The following is a 16502-nucleotide window of genomic DNA, read 5'->3' as shown; positions in this document are numbered from 1 at the left end:
CTGTTTATTGGTATCTGTCTCATCAGGTTTATTCTCTTCCACTTTTGATCTATGTGTACTTGTGCAATAATCCTTCAGCATTTTTGTGCTCAGTTTATCTCTACCTTCATCCTTATGATGACCCTTGACTAAGACATGGGTAAAAAAAGTAAAGGACTTTATCATACTGTCATTTGGCATACCCAGGCAACTGCTAATCACAATTAGGTAACTTTATTTCTGTCTCATAAAGTTCCAGAGATATGGTTTATGTGTTAATTCAGTTTTAGTTTTTTTCCTTCTTTTAGTCCGTTTACAGCAGGAGTGGGTCACCAGTACCCTTGACAGAAAGAGAGATGTACAAGTAGGGTTTTGTCTTTTACTTTTATATGTGTTATGATTAGTTTAACATGAGTGATCCCCGTTCCCTGTGTCACACAAGTGTAGTCTCAATATTTCATAGTGCTCCTCTCAGCGCTTTCTGACTGGCCTCGTCCTCATAAGAGGCCAATCCAAAACAAACTAGGTCAATGAAAAGAGGGCAGAGGATGTAAAATGTGGGGAGGTCCTTAAATGGGCTATGGATTTCCCCAGCGTGAACTTAGTGCTACATGCTGGAATGTTATAGACAAGAGTACTCTGAAGTCAGGGAGTTTCGTTCTCTCCCTACACACCATAAAGCTCACGCAAAGTCTGCCTAAGGGACCCCACGGACTCAAGGACGCTCTCGGCTCTCCTTGCACCCTTTCCCTACTTCCCCCTGTGAAACCAGAGTTGGTTGCTGTTGGACCTGGCCCTTTTACAGGGTCATTCCGCATACTTTTTGTTTTTTGCCTCCTTATTTTTCTGACCTTTGTTGGCTGACGTAATGACTCTGAGCACTTTTTCACTGCTATCAGTGCTAACATGCATGTGCTCTCCCTTGTAAAATTGGTATGATTGGCTTCTACCTAATTGGCATATTTAATTTACCTATAAGTCCATTGTAAAGTGGCATCCCTATACCAAGGGCCTGTATATTAAATGTTACTAGTGGGCCTGCAGCGCTGTTTGCACCACCCACTGAAGTAGCCTTTAAACCAATCCCAGGCCTGCTAGTGCAGGTCCTGTGTGCACAGTTTTCTGCCACAGGGACCTGGCATCTAAATTTTGTTTGCCAGGCCCAGAACTCCCCTTTTACTACATGTAAGTCACCCCTAAGCTACGCCCTAGCTAGCCCTATGGGCGGGGTGCCATGTATGTAGAAGGCAGGACAGGTGCCAGGTTGTATGGCCTGTCCTGGTAGTGACAAACAGCCTAACGTGGTGTCTCACTGCTGTGAGTGCTGCCTTCTCATAGGATTGCATTAGAATTGCCCTGCCTTATGTGTAAGTGATATTGTCTGATTTATAAGGGGCAGCGTAGGCATGTTTGGTATGATTGTGAAAGTGATAAGAAATGCTGCTTACTGGTGTGAGTGTTTTTTTTATTACTATCACAGAAATGCTACTTCCAGAAAGTGCGCATTTGTCTGTGCTTATGACTCTGGTATTTTGCAGCTTGCCTCCAGTCCACGTCTGGTCAGACTGACAGTTGGGGCTTTGTGTATACTTTTCAGACAGCCTGTACACAGAGAGGGTGGAGGTGTCATAGAGGTGCATCTACATATTGTATAGTCTTCTTGGGCTGAGAGAAGGGAGAGGCGGGGCACACCTGCATTTGTAAAGGCTGTGCCCTGGCCTCGCACAATAGGGTTGTTTTCCCCCCACTGATGTTTGGATCCTGTGCTGAAGGAGAGAAAGGGTACTCCCAGAACCAGTTGTAACTGATTGGAACCCCCTCTCCTCCACATTGTAAAACACACTGTAAACTTAGTATGAGTACAGGGGAATTTCCCCCACAATTTGAACATTCTTGGGACTTGAAAAAGGGCACAGGACGCTACTGAATGAACTCACCCGGAAACCACCTTGGACTGCTGCTGTTGTGCTGACCTGTGACCTGCTTGGTCACTAGGAGGAACTGCCACCATCTGCACCCCTTGTGCTGGCCTGTAGCTGGGCCCACCAGCCCTGTGCTTATTTTTGCTTTCACTGTTCCAAGGGGCAGAGTGCCATGACCCCTGACCCCTGTAATTATTTAGAGCACAAGGTGTGCTCCAGCTTCATGGGATTCTGATCACCGCCGTGGCCCGGGCCTCTTTAATTACCCAAGCGCGTCAGAGCGCGCTGTGTTTTGTGCCCCCAGGGCAATTTGACGACGAAGAGATGAGCCGGCGCGCTCCTCTCAGTGCCCCCGGGGACCCGGAAACCTGAGCGGCACCCCCGGGGTACAAGCCGGCTCCCCTGTTGCCAAGGGGATCACAGCCATGACCCAGGACGCCCTCTCCCTTCTTCAAACAGGCAGCCGCACCGGGGACGAGGGCAGCTGCCTTCAGGATTGCAGGGCACAGGAGCGAAAGGGAGTTCCTTTCCCCCCGGCCACTGCCTTAGGGGCACGATCGCTCCGTAACTTCCTTTTAGGCAATTGTTGGTGGCCCTCCTTTGTGAGAGGTTCATTGGAGGCCCGGGCGGGCCCCACAGAAATCGCAGACCCCAGAAGGGGCCCGTTCGTCACCACAGAGAGGGTGCAGTTCGCCCCTCTCCCCCAGGAGCACCATGTGGCCCCCGTTACGCACATAGGAGCACCAGGGGCCCCCCCTGCTCATCTTCTAGGCACAAGGGGTGCCTCTTCTCCATGAAACCAGGTAATTTTAGGGGTTTATTGGCTCAGTGAGCCTAGTATGGACCTTGGGGGGTTTATATGTTTCCTACCTGCTTTAATGAAGTTACATATATGTGCTAATGTTCCTTTTATGGGCATGACATACTGATATGTACTTTTAGGACTTGTGATATGTTCTTTAATGTTCCTTTTATGGATATTTACAAGGTGTTTATGACAAGTGCATAGAATTCTTTATTTAATTACTGACTACTGCTTATGTTGCAGAATCTTGAGTACTTACGTGTTCTAATGTGACAACTGCGCATTCTTGCAGAGTATTAGTAACTTGTGTAACGTTCTGACAACTGCTAAGGTAGCAGGGTATTACTAACGTGTAATGTTTGGTCTAATTATGTTTTGTGCAATACAATTTATTTTACATAGCTCAGTGTTGTGTTTACTTTGTGGTATACATCTTGCGTCATGTGTGTTGTGTGTGTTGTGCAAACGCTTTACACATTGCCTCCGGGTAAGGCCTGACTGCTCATGCCAAGCTACCAAGGGGGTGAGCAGGAGTTATCTTGGATGTGTAACTCTCTTGCCCTGACTAGAGTGGGTGGGTTCTGCCTGGCTTAGGTGCATACCCTAGCCAACCAGAAACCCAATTTTTAACAGTTACGCACCTGTGCAAGCCACACTCCTCCAGAAGTGTGGCTGGATAAAGTGTCTTGCCGGGGGCCCTCTGTAAGAGTGCAGTTGCACTCTGCTTCCCAGTCTGCCTCCTCTTCAATGTGGGGTTGCCTCAAGCCTACAGAGGTCCTGGGATGTTCCTCACAATCCCCAGCAGGAGTTCTCCTTCTCCATTCTTGCTTTTCTCGTCCCAGCAACATTTCAAGCATCTCCTTAGGCTCCTCCCACCAGCTCCTGACATCCTACTCACTTCCTTCTTTGTCTGCTACAAGAGGGCTGCATGAACTTGCCCTTCTTTTGTGTTGATGACTCTAGGAAGCCCCCTATTACGGCTCATCCAGGTCAAAGGAGAGTGATCGGTACACATAATAAGGAAGTGCCCTCTAGATAATAGCACAATTTCTCAATGACCCATTTGACAGCCATGCATTCCTTTTCATTGACTGGATGCTTTGTTTCTCTGGGGAATAGTTTATGGCTGATGTATAAAACAGGCAATTCTGCACCTTCATCATTACACTGAGACAACACTGCACCAATACCAGTGTCAGAAACATGTAGAATGAAAGGTTTATCAAAATTGGAAAAGGTAAGCACAGAACTGGAGGTGATAGCTTCTTTAAGCTGGTTAAAGGCATCTAACACTCAGTAGAAGGTCCCCAGAGCCCTTAGGGGGCAGAGGTTTTTTTATTTGATCTGTTAGTGGTGTGACTATTGGTGCGTAATGGGTTATAAATCATTTGTAGTATCCTAGAAGTCCCAAGGAAGCCCAGACTTCCTTTTTTTGGGGGGGAAAACACACTGTAGTAATAGGTCTCATTTTCTCTACTTACTAGGATGTACTCTAGGTACTGTACTTTTCTGTATACCACACAAGAGTTCTTTGTATTGACATAAATTGGCTTTTTCTAACTCCTTAAAAGTGGAATGGAGATAAATTATGTGATCTTCCCAGCTCTTGCTAAAGATAACAATGTAATCTAAATAGGTGGACAAATTATCTCAATGTTCCCATAAGACCTGATTCATGAGTCTTTAAAAGGTGGCTGGGACTCCAAGAAGCCCAAAGGGCAGTATTATGAAGTGAAAGAGCCCATAAGGGTGAGAGAAGGCTGTTTTATCTTTATAATCTTTCTTTAATGGAACTTGCGAGTACCTTTTTGTCAGGTCTATAGTTGTACTGTATCACACCTATGCCTAGCTTCACAATGAAGTCATCAATCCTGGTAGGGGAGTCCCATTGAATTTTGAGATTTGATTAACTGCCATGAAGTCTATGCAAAATCGGATGTTTCTGTCAGGTACCGGGGCAAGTACAATTAGGGATGACCAGTTGCTCTGGTATCGATGCCCCTGGGAAGTTCCTGCAAAGAAAAAACGGTCTTGGGTTGTTTCAAAATAGTGCTTGTGACGCCGACCTGTGCAATACTAAAGGTAATTCCTCCTCTCCAGGCTGTCTGGGTGACACACACAACTAAAAAATGAAAAATTATACATATCACAGACTACTTGTACACAACTAGACCTATCTAGCCCATTCTTAACTAGAGATCTGTTTAAGAAGGTCATGTAGTGTTAAACAATGTAAAATCCCTTCTTGTGGTGGTTGTCATGAATTTCACAATGCAAAGCCCCTTCCTATTGAGCTTTTCATAGAGTAGAAGAACAGAGGAGAATTACATGTTCCTTGATCTGTGCAGTACTGTTAGAAATAGAGTCTTTGGTTGGCAGTCAGGTTACCCTCTATCCAAGCAAGGACCCTCACTCTAGTCAGGGTAAAGAAGAATCCCACTCATTTAACCCCCGCTCACCCCCTTGGTAGCTTGGCACGAGCAGGAAGGCTTAACTCAGAGACAAGGTGTTAAGTATTTGTACCACCACACACTTATACAGTGGACCACTACAAAAAGACACAACACAGGTTTAGAAAAATAGAAAATATTTTATCTAAATAATAAAAAAAAAACAAGTACGATAAAAATCCATAATATACAGTTAAAAATATGAATTTAGCACTTAAAAGTATGAAAACAGTGCCTTGAGGCACAAATACTGTAAGTTGGTATTATGTGTCGTCGTGACGGAGTCGTTTCCTAAAATTGCGACACCAATAGCGCCATTTACAGAGTTGTTTGACCCCCAGGTACAGTACCTTAAGAAACAAGTAGAAAATGACCGGTGCTCAGAGCCGGGGATAGCGGCTTGGTTCATTCCGATGTGGCATTGGTTCCGGTGCCAGAGGTGAGAAGGACTGAGACACCGCACAGTGGCATCAGGTCCTCACTACAGGGCAGTGGAGGTGGAGGTGAAGCGTCGTCAGATGCGAAGTCGGTCCCTTGGTTCCAGCAGATGTGAAGTCCAGTGGAATTGAGATGCTGCGGGGCAACCTCATCAGGTCACGATGATGTCACAGGGCCGCAGGCTCTGTGATGGCGTCAGGGTCTTCCTCCTTCTACAAGGTCCACGGCCTCAGGGCAGGCAGCGTCGTGGTTCCAGGGGATTCGCCCCACTCAGCAAGGTCCACATCCTCAGGGCAAGCAGTGGCGTGGTTCAGGGCAGCACGGTTCAGGGCAGCGCTGTCCTTTGTGAAGTCGCACGGCGTTGTCCAGCATCATTAGACTGGTTTTTGGCCAGGTGTTCACTTACAGGAGTTCAGGAACTGGAATGGCACCCTCTGGTAAGATAGAGTCCACAGCAAGTAGACCCAGGTCTGGTTGGTGAAGCCTTTGCTGTCCCTGAGTCTTCAAAACAGGAGAAAAGCTCTACTTCAAGCCCTTGGAGTCACTTCTCAAGCAGAAATGCAACAAAGTCCAGTCCCTGTTACTTTGCACAGGCAGAAGCAGCAACTGCAGGATAGCCCAACTGTTAGAAATGGGGTCTTTGGTTGACAGTCAGGTTACACCCTGTCCAAGCAAGAACCCTCACTCTAGTCAGGGTAAATCACATACAATCCAAATAATCCTGTGCCCACCCTCTGGTAGCTTGGCACTGAGAAGTCAGGCTTAACTTAGAAGTCAATGTGTAAAGTATTTGTGCAATAAATGATACAATACCACAATATAATACCACAAAAATACACCACAAAGTGTTTAGAAAAATATATAATATTTATCTGGATAAATGCAGGTCAAAACGATTAAAGATGAAATAAGCAAATGTAGGGATATCACTGAAAGTGATATCAAGTGTCTTTAGAGTTAAAATATTACTGTAAAAGCAATAACAAATGTCTTAAGTTCTCCTAGAAACATCAAGTGTCTCTTGCAGGGCAAAGTACCTGGTTTGTGTTGAAAAATCCGCGCAAGGGACCGCAGAGGAGGAGATGCGTAGAAAACGGTGAGTGTGCGTCGGTTTTGCCCCTTTGCACACAGACTTGCATCGTTGTTTTTCACACGAGAAAGATGTTGCGTTGATTTCAGGCCCGTGGACTTGGATCCTCTTCGGGTTGCTGGGTTTTTTGATGCCCCGGGACAATGTGTGGAATCCTGGGCTTGTGGAGCGAAGTCGCAGGTGCTGTGTCAATTCCGGTGGGCGATGCATGGTATTTTCTTTCACACGGCCAGCACTGTGTTGATTCCTCTCAGGAAGTCAGGCTGTGTCATTCTGAGTCAGCTTGCGTCGATCCAGTAGGGCCGTGCGTTGATGTTCCGGTTGCGTCACTGGCACTGTGTCTATCTTCTGTTGTGAAGTCAGGCTGCATCGTTCCGGACTCGGCGTGCAGTGAATTTTTCACCTCGAGCAGGCTGTGTGTCATTCTTGGCAGGGGGTACGTCGAATATTCACCCCACAGGTTTTTCAGCTGCAGAATGGAAGTCTTTTTGGTCCTGAGATTTCAGGGAACAGGAGGCAAGCTCTATCCAAGTCCTTGGAGAACACTTCTGCAGCTAAGCAAGAGAGCAGCAAGACAGCAGGGCAACAGCAAGGCAGCAGTCCTCTTCAGAAAGCAGTCAGGTGAGTCCTTTAGGCAATCAGGCAGTTCTTCTTGTCAGGGTGCAGGTTCTGGTTCAGGTTTCTTCTCCAGGAAGTGTCGGAGTGAATGCACATGGAGCTGTCAACTAATCCCAGCCAGACGTGGATTGTAAGGCACAGAAAGATTTAAGTGCAGAGAAATGCTCACTTTCTAAAAGTGCCATTTTCAAAATAGTAATATTAATTCCAACTTCACCAGTCAGCAGGATTTTGAATTCTGGAGATACTAAATATGACCTTCCTACTCCTTTCAGATCAGCAGCTAACACTCAAACAATGTATGAGGGCAGCACCAATGTTAGCCGAAGAAGGGAGCAGGGTTCACAGTAGTGTAAAAACTAATTTAGGAGTTTTACACTACCAGGACATGTAAACTACACAGGTACATGTTCTGCCTTTTACCTACACAGCACCCTGTCCTAGGGGTTACCTAGGGCACACCTTAGGGGTGACCTATATGTAGACAAAGCGGAGTTTTAGGCTTGGCAAGTGCTGTTAAATGCCAAGTCCAATTGGCAGTGAAACTGTCCACTCAGGCCTGAGACAAGGTTAAGGGGCTACTTAAGTGGGTGGCACAATCAGTGGTGCAGGCCCACTAGTAGCTTTTAATCTACAGGCCCTGGGCACATATAGTGCACTCTACTAGGGACTTGTAAGTAAATTAAATAGCCCAATTGGGTGTGATCCAATGTTACCATGTTTAAAGGGAGAGAGCATATGCACTTTAGCACCGGTTAGCAGTGGTAAAGTGCACAAAGACTAAAATCCAGCAAAAACTGTATCTCAAAAGTGGAGGGAGGCAGGCAAAAAGTTAGGGGTGACCACCCTAAGGCTGTTAGGTCTAACACCAACACAGCACAGTCACAGACCAGGGTAGCACTTCTCCTCAGCTCTTCAGCTATTCTCCAGGCAGAGGTTCCTCTTGAATCTTTGAAGTAATCTAAAGTCTGGGATTTTGGGTCCAATACTTATACCCCCTTCTGCCATTAAAGTTGGCAAACTTCAAAGTAAAGCCTCAAGTGTTTGTAAGATCCTATCTTGTTCAGGCCAGGCCCCAGCCACACACCAGGGGGTTGGAGACTGCATTGTGGAAGGGCAGGCACAACCCATTCAGGTATGAGTGACCACTCCTCCCATCCCTTCCGGTACAAATGCCTCATCTGGATATGTGGGCTACACCCCAGCCCCCTTTGTGTCACTGTCTAGAGAGAGATGCAAGCAGCCCAACTGTCAAACTGGCCCAGACAGGGAATCCACAAACAGTTAGAGTCACAGAATGGTTTAAGAAAGAAAATGCCTACTTTCTAAAACACACAATCTAAAAACCAACTTCACTAAAAGATGTATTTTGTAAATTGTGAGCTCAGGGACCCTAAACTCCATATTTCTATTTTCTCCCAAATTGAATTTATACATTAATAACATTTAAAAGCAGCCCCCATGTTAACCTATGAGAGAGATACGCCTTGCAACAGTAAAAAACGAATTTGGCAGTATTTCAATGTCAGGACATGTAAAACACATAAGTAAATGTCCCACTTTTAGCATACACTGCACCCTGCCCATGGGGCTATCTAGGGCCTACATTGGGGGTGCCTTACATGCATAAAAAGGGAAGGTTTAGGCCTGGCAAGTGTGTCCATTTGCCAAGTCGAATTGGCTGTGCAAGGCTGCACATACAGACATTGCAGTGGCAGGTCTGAGACAGGTTTATAGGGTTACTTATGTGGGTGGCATAATCAGTGCTGCAAGCCCACTAGTATCATTTGATTTACAGGCCTTAGGCACCTCTAGTGCACTTTTCTAGGGACTTACTAGTAAATAAAATATGCCATTCAGGAATAAACCAATCAACAATACAAGTTACACAGAGAGCATATGCACTTTAGTACTGTTTTGCCCTGGTAAAGTGCCCAGAGTCCAAAAGCCAATGAAAACAGGTCTGAACAAAATAGAAAGAGGGAGGCAAAAAGATTGGGGATGACTCTGCAAAAGGGGGCAGGTCCAATAAATACTCTGATCAGAAAAGGAGTAGCATAGTTTGAAGCAATGCAACTAGCAAGCTTGGACCTAAGCCACAAATCAATCAGAGTGTGATGCAGTAGTGTGTAAATTCCATTATAAAACATACAAGGTATATTTTGGGTTTTGAGTGGCAACAAGTGTAGGATAGGAGGAGAGGAGGTTGGCCATACAATTCCAATTGGCCTGTATTCATTAACCTTGTTGTTGTGCTGAATAGGTGTAATCAGACATCATCCACAAAGAGAGCAAGAGTTTAGCTGAGGCTGTGTTAAAAATTAGAAAGGTATGTTCTGAGACGACCATGATGAATAATAATGTAATGTTGGTAGACAATTGGCATGAAATAACGGGAAAAAGGTTTTTGATTATCTATCTCCTTTCTTCAACATCTGCAGAATGATCACTTGGGCATCCACTGTTCATACTTGTGCCTGGAAGGATGCCCCCAACAGCATCCAATCAGGCAAACCAACTGTGTCATTCTTCTCTCTTCCTCTTGGTAGCCCTTATCCGCTTTTGTGTCACTGCAGGCTAGGTTGAACCTGTGGATTGAGTGGAGAAATCAGCTTGGATTACTGGTATGCCTACAGTCAAGAACAACTACAGTGAAGAGTAGGAACTAATGTGACACTTACTGTATTTATTCCCCTTTCTACTCTGTTTCCCACACGATTGACCGGTTTGTGAATGTGAACTGGAGGTAACTTTAGCATAAACCCACTCTAATTTCATTCTTGCATATGAAAAAGTCCTAATTGCATTCCATGACTACTGCCTTCTTCCAGAAGAAAGTGACCTTAAAGCTAGCCTCTCATTGCCAAGCTCATCCATACTTTTGAATTTGTTATTGTGAGACATCAATAACTGTGCACGGCCATACGTAACTGGGTCACAATAAGCCAGGCAGTGTGTGACACAGCTGTGTTATGCTTTTGCCCATTATCCATGAGTGCTTTGATCCATTGACTCCAGAAATGTTGCTCTAAAGCCACTCTGGGTCACTGTACATGATGCTTGCAAAACCAATGGCATGCCATCAACGTTCAAGCTATCTTATTAGTTTCATATCATTACATATAACTGATTGTACATCCTCGAGCTGTACCCACATCTAATATTGTCTGCTCTTTTTCTAGCTTTCTTGATCTCCTGCCACCGCTACGTTATCCCATTACTGTTGTTTAATTACTCTACAAATAAGCACACAGAGACCTGGGGCATCAAAGAGAGCATATTTGGCCTACTCATCACCTTTGAATGCTCATGTAGGGGTTATGTTCCTGCACTCATCAGTAGTGTTGTGTAAGGTCAACCCAGCCCGATGTATGTTGCCTTGTGTTGCCTTGGAACTGGACCAGAACCGGAACTCGTCTTTGACATGTACTAATTCATAAGGATCAGGGTCTGCATATCTGCAATCAGCACATGGCACCACACTTCACCTGACACATAAACCTAATTTTTTTATGACATTGGATGGGCAGTGATAAGTCAGTATTGGCATGAATAATTCACATCATCCAGAGACATCATTGACTCATAAAGCATTTGCTTGATTCCATGTGTAACAGCATAATTGTTACGCATATTTGTATTCATGTTACATTCCCCTGTTTTCGGCATTGTTACACATCTCACATCTCCTCCTCATCAAACCAATGCCTGCCCCACTGAAAAGGAAGGGCAACTAATTGTCTCATTTGCATCTGGCAACTTTAAGTTTTATTGTGTATTTCCTACTGCTTTTCATCCCTAGTGCTTTCTGGAGGTATTCAATGAGCTTTAGACATATGCTGAATGGGATTCCGGAACCCAAAAGGGCTTTGAGGAAACACTCCAAGGTACTGAGTGAGTTGTCCAAGATGATGAAGGTTGATTTGCTGCTCTTCAGATTCTCAGTCTGCCCATCATTAAGATTAGTCCTTTGCTTTCCACTGAGCATGTTATGTCAATTGCAGTAGTGAAAGATGATGGTCAGAAACACTTCTCATCCAAGAAGTAGACCACTATTTCCAGAGCGGAGGAATGAGATTTGTTGCATTGTAACCTGTTTTGTCATTCTGGATTTTTTGTGAACAATGATAATTGGAACTTGAATAAATCCAAGACTTTTGTTTGATCTTTTTATCCTAATTTCTAGAGTATATATATATTAGATTTGGTTGGACATTGTTTAATTCAGCTTTTTGTACTACTGAACCTTCCAAGGTCATTTGCTATGGCAGGAGGGAGGATAATGACTTCTTAAATAGTTTCTTCTTATTTTTGTGTTATTTATTTTCCCTACTTGGCCCTCAGTGCCTCCTTTTTCCTTCCCCATAGCCCTTCTATATTTTGTAATACTTTTATTATAATGATATGGTCCTTTTTTATCTGTGTTCTTTAGTTCCTTGTGAACATCTGTCATAGTTTTGGTGATGAATGTTATGTTCAGATACAGGTATGATAACGCAGACTTACCATGTGCACGTTACAACACACACTCACTCCTCCTACCTGTTCCTTAGCCTTCTCTAGAACTCATTCTGTGAGTCAGTATAGATTTTAATATAGTTATTTTTGCTGGACATCAAACTGGGGACAGGAAGACATAACATTCACATATGTCAATCACTCTCTGGGTTAGATCACGCTTGTTAAAACAGTGGAAGGATGACAAAGAAAATTTCAAATATGCAATCAAGAGATACCTGCCTATGTCTACAGGGTCATTGCCCACATCCCTGATTACACAGGATCTACCAAAGGCTTGAGTTGTCTCTTGTTTTCTAATGTACTGGTGGGGGTATTGAGGGAACTAAAGGTTGTTTTGGTGTAATTACACATAATTGGGATGACTCCATGTCTGAGCCTAATAGCTGGGATATGGAAAAGCTACGGAACATGTCATACTACCTGTTGCTTTCCTTTCTCAGCATTACTGACCGAAGTTGTTTCCTCATCCTTCCATTGCTCTGTGCTAGCCCACAGGAGCAGATTGTCTGTCATCTGATGTTAGACCTGGCATCCTTGGCGTGGTCTCCTCTAACTTTTTGCCTCTGCTTCCCAGGTTGTTGCTGTGTGTGGGACTCTGTTTATGCTTTTTCTATTACTCTGGACACTCTACCACTGCTGACCAGTGCTAAAGTGCAAGTGCCCCCTATGTGAAATTGTACGTGTAATTGACTATTCCATAGTTGGCATATTTCAATGTACTAGTAAGTCTCTAGTAAAGTGTACTAGAGGTGCCTAGGGCCTGTTAATTAAATGCTATTAGTGGGCCTGCAGCACTGATTGTGCCACCCACATGAGTAGCCCTGTAAACATGGCTCAGACCTGCCACTGCAGTATCTGTGTGTGCAGTTTTTAAACTGCCAATTTGACATGGCAAGTGTACCTACTTCCCAGGCCCAAACCTTCCCTTATTATACATGTAAGGCACCCTACCGTTGGCCTTAGGTAGCCCATGGGCAGGGTGCAGTGTATGTTAAAGGTGGGACGTGTACTGATGTGTTTTATTTGTCCTAACAGTGAAATACTGCCAAATTCGGGTTTCACTCTTGCAAGGCCTATCTCTGTCATAGGTTAACATGGGGGCTGCCTTTAAATATTCTTAAAGTGTAGTTTCCCTTTGAGAGCAGACTGAAATGCGGTGTTTAGGGTCTCTGAACTCACACTTTAAAAATACCTCTTTTAGCGAAGTTGGTTTTAGATTGTTAGTTTGAAAATGCCACTTTTAGAAAGTAGGCATTTTCTTGCTTTCACCATTCTGTGACTCTGCCTGTTTGTGGATTCCCTGTCTGGGTCAGACTGACAGTTGGGCTGTTTGTGAATCTCCTCTAGACAGTGACACAGAGGGAGCTGGAGTGAAGCCTTCAAATCCTGATGAGCTATCTGGGCTAGAGTGGAGGGAAGAGTGGTCACTTACACCTGAATGGGCTGTGCCTCCCCTTTCACAATGCAGTCTCCAACCCCCTCTGTGTGCCTAAGGCCTGGCCTTGGCAAGGCAGGATCTTGTAAACTACAGAGACTTTTCTTTGAAGTTGGGCAACTTCAAAGGTAGAAAGGGGTATATGTATTAGACCAAAAACCACAGACTTTAGATCACTTCAAGGACTGAAGAGGAATCTCTGCCAGGAGAACAGCTGAAGAGCTGAAGGAGAAGTGTCGCCCCTCTCTGTGACTGTGCTTTGGTCAGCTATCCTGCAGTTTCTGCTTCTGCCTGTGAAAGGCGACAAAGACTGGACTTTGTTGTGCATTCCTGCTTGAGAAGAATCGCCAAGGGCTTGAACTGAGCTTGCCTCCTGTTGTTGAAGTCTCAGGGCCATCAAAAACTTCCCCTGCCAGCACCTGAATTCTCTCCTGAGACTCCTGCCCTGCCAAGTGGAACCCTATCCAGTCCCTGGGCCACTGAGAGGTGAAGCTTGCAGATATGAACTGAAAATTCACGCAAAGACCGCTGTGCGTGGAAACTTTTGACACACCACCCGCCTCGCAGCTGATAAACGCTGTGCCTCCGGCCTTGAGGCTAAAATTGACGATCCACTGGCATCGCGGAGGCAACACACGCAGCGGCTGCTGTTAACAACACAAACCCCCATGCAGTGCGGTTTCTTGACACAGTGTGACCGGATTTTAATGCAACATCGATGGCCGCAGAAAATGAATGCAAATGCTGCCCGGACCCGAGGTGCCCGTCTGGATCGACACATCACTCTCTTGTGGGAAAGAAGAAATGACTCAAGCTGACTCGACCAAAGGAGGAACAACGCACGTTCTCGCTTGTGGGTGAGATATCAACACATTGCTAGCCTTTTTTGATGAACACTCGCCCGTGCAGCTTTATTTTGATGCTACCCGGGTACTTCTGTGCGCTAACAGCGTTCTCACTGTTTTTTAAGGATTACGGCCCTCATTATGACCCTGGCAGTCTTCTGACCATCAGGTTAATGTGGCAGTACTACCGCCAACAGGCTGCAGTCAACCTGTCACTTATCCACTCATACCGCCATGGCGGTATGAGCCACCGGGCTGGAGATGTCTATCTCCAGCCCGGCGACCAACATAGTATTATTATGATCCGGCCTCCCACCATGGCTTAGCACCACGAAAACCCTGGTGGTAGGCTCTACCGGTGACAGGGAATTCCTCCCCCTCCCCCTAAGACTCACCTGACACTCCCTCCATCCAAACTCACCCCCTCAACCACCCTGATACACAAACTAACCCCATCCGATCCACTCACTCACCCCGCCCCATCTGATACATTCACACTCCCCTACTCCCCTCCAATACATTCACACAGCCCCCACCCCCATAGATGCACACACCCGCAAACACACACACACCTGCAGACATGCACACACCACACAACTGACCCCACAGTCACATATGCACACATCACACCTCTCTCCACCCCCACTACAGTCACAGCACCCTTCACCCCCCACCTCCCCTCCCAGGATACATGCACACAGAAATCTACACACATCACACATACACCCATTCATTTACACTGGCATACACACATTCATACACACACTGGCATACACACATTCATACACACATACTTCCAGACATACTCACACACATTCTTACACACAATCACACTGACATTCAGACATGCACTCACTTCACTATTCTTACACGCATTCACTCACACGCATACAACCATGCATACACCACAATACTCACAGATGCATTCATACACACACGCACACACTAATGCACACACTCACACACACACACACAACATCCCTCCCTTTACCAGCCCCTCCCCTGTCGGATGCCCAACTTACCTTGCCCGGCGAGGAGGTTGTCTGGCAGGGAACGGGAAGGGGCACTGCCACCGCCAGCAGCTCCCCGCCGGAAGAACACCACCAGGCCGTATTTCAGATCAAAATATGGCTGGGGGAGTCCCTCTGGCGGTGCTGGTGTTAGCAGCGCCAGCTTACTACCATCCACCACCATGAGCACTGCTGGATTTCCACCCTTATTGTGGCAGAAGTCAGGCAGTGCTCATAATATGGCAGACAGATGGTAGCTGCTTTGGCGGTATGTTGGCGGTTGTCACCACAGTGGTAGGCAGCATTTACCACCAATGTCATAATGAGGGCCTACGACTCTTAGGCCCTCATTATGACATTGGTGGTAAATCCCACTTACCACAGCAGTGACAGCCGCCAACATACCAAAGGTAAGTGTTAAACTGTCGGCACTAACACCCATACTGTTACGCCAATAAAACAACGCCCTCCACATTATGACCCATGAACCACCACAGTGGACATTCAACGGCAGTGAATCATTGGCGGTACACCCCGGCGCGGTCATAATGGCCACCCAAATATAAAACAACACCACATTGGCCAATACCAAAAACACACACCTGACACTAATACACACACCACACCCACACACCAACAATACTATAAAACACACACCCACATTACCCACAATCCTTTGCTAACACAAAAAAACGGTAATAGCTAGCCACACAAATCACAGACAACTACACACAGACACCACAACCACCCATTCGTCGGACAAGCACCCCACACCCACCACAATACTCGACACCCTCTGTACAACACATACAACCCTCACCCAGACACCCATCACTCCACTCCATCCCACACCACTACAATTAACTGATCTAAATGCCCAGCCTGGCATGCCATACCCACTGCATGCACGTCCCTCCCAGCCCTGCATATTCACCCACCACCAATGCATGCACAGAATGGAGAACTAACAATCCCACAATACATCACATTACACAAAGAAAGGTAGCAGGGAAACAGCAACAATATAGGGGAAGCTAGGGATGCAGAATATGTCACAGACATTTAGCATGATACACCACTTACATCCCCACAGGTGCCCCAGGCAATCTCAGTGGCGAGGAGGTGCCACGGCTACCCAATACCCCACCAGAAGATGCCCCCAGTAATGACAGCAACTCTGGAGTTCTGGATCTGGATGAACTCTCCGGCCCAGGGGCAGGACAGGCCCAGGGAACTGACTGTCCAGGAGGCACTCTCTAATGTCCTGGGGCTTACCAACAATCCCAGGAAAAGATGGGTCAGGTAATAGACATCATGCAGGAGAACCAGGGGCTGCAGGAGAAACACCACCAGGAGATCAAGAAATAATTGCAGGCCCTGAACACCACC

This window comes from Pleurodeles waltl, chromosome 1_2 (genome assembly GCF_031143425.1).
Source record: "Pleurodeles waltl isolate 20211129_DDA chromosome 1_2, aPleWal1.hap1.20221129, whole genome shotgun sequence".
Classification (NCBI taxonomy): domain Eukaryota; kingdom Metazoa; phylum Chordata; class Amphibia; order Caudata; family Salamandridae; genus Pleurodeles; species Pleurodeles waltl.
The sequence above is the reverse complement of the archived record's forward strand: the minus strand, read 5'-3'. Positions refer to the sequence as shown.